The sequence below is a fragment of the Austrofundulus limnaeus genome, unplaced genomic scaffold (genome assembly GCF_001266775.1).
Source record: "Austrofundulus limnaeus strain Quisiro unplaced genomic scaffold, Austrofundulus_limnaeus-1.0 Scaffold28, whole genome shotgun sequence".
Classification (NCBI taxonomy): Eukaryota; Metazoa; Chordata; class Actinopteri; order Cyprinodontiformes; family Rivulidae; genus Austrofundulus; species Austrofundulus limnaeus.
In genome coordinates, this window is record NW_013952430.1 from 1303889 (window position 1) to 1305334 (window position 1446).

Here is a 1446-nt window from a genome sequence, read left to right on the forward strand (position 1 = left end):
CCTAATTACATTTTCAGATTCATGTCTTTAAAAAGCTACATTTTGATACCTGGATCATTCTGATATCATAATTGAATCCATATATATGACTCAATTTGTCTTGTTGCTTACAATAATACATAAATATTTGGTCTGAATCCTAGTTTGATGTAATTTTAATGAGGAATTCTTGATGTCCTTTTAAAGAGGAAACCTCAAATTTTATTTGAATATTGAGATTTCCCAGCTAAAAAGAAACAAAACTTTGCTAGCTCACAGGGAAAATATTAAAATTTAAAGGCGTTTTTCCTCAAAATCAGTTTTTTTGTTGTTGCTACTGATCAAAAAGTGCTTCAAAATTTTGTTTTATGATTATTTTTCAGACAGTTCATTCAAATGATACATTGATAAGGCTTTTATTCATTATATTTTGACAAAATGCAATTTTTGTTAACATTTTAGTCAAAACACTATATTTACCTACTTCTCCATACACCACTTTTGGACTTAATCCTTGTTTCGATGCGATGGGTCACATTTCATTCTACAAAAAAATTCAGGATTTTTTGCTGTGTTCTGTGTACTTTTAAACTTCAATTTTTGTCATAAAAACATTTCACTACAAGTTGAACTTTGTGTGTGATAAATTTATTTGATTTGATTGCTCTCATTTTTATCTTCTGTTGCTAACATATTTTACAAAGGCAATGCATTCCACATACAGAAAAAGCTATTGAACATATATAATTTTGTATTTTAGGTAAAAATGATTTTTATCAAAACCATGAATGTAATTTGACACTTTTATATTGTTTATAAAGGAGTCATTTATGTACTTTAGTACATAAATTCTTATATTCAATGTTGTCAGAACATCATCACGTCACTTTCCATTTAGTGTTTTCTGAAGAAGGAAAAGTGGATGAGTTTGTTCTTTGCTAACACCATCTCTGAAATCTTTGTGTGAAAGATGATGAGGTGTGCTTGGGAGTACTTCTGTCATTAAAGCCCTGGAGTTAGAGTTGAAATGATGCTCTGCCTTGTGGCGTTTGAAATTTATCTGGCTTAGACGTTTGGGTTCCAGKTWMWTTGCTGTCCCACAGACCTGTGACATACAATATTAGTTACAGTTCCAAAGTAGAATGTGACTGATCATTTAATTATTATTTAAGTTCTGATTTGACATATGGAAATCAATAGGTTAATTGGTAATAAAAAATCAAAACAATTACATTTTATTTGCTTTTTGTACATTTCAAACTAACAGTCAAGCACAAAAATCTATTTATTTAAAATAATTTTACATCTGTACAGTGAGTGTGAGTATATTGTAGCTGTTCACTTAAAAATACTTTATTGATCACAAAAGTGAATTATATAATATAATAGTTGTTAAATAGTAGTTCAAATGCATGTATTTTAGTTTAGCTATGCTCCCCAGTGTAGGTAAGGACATAGTGTGTAAAT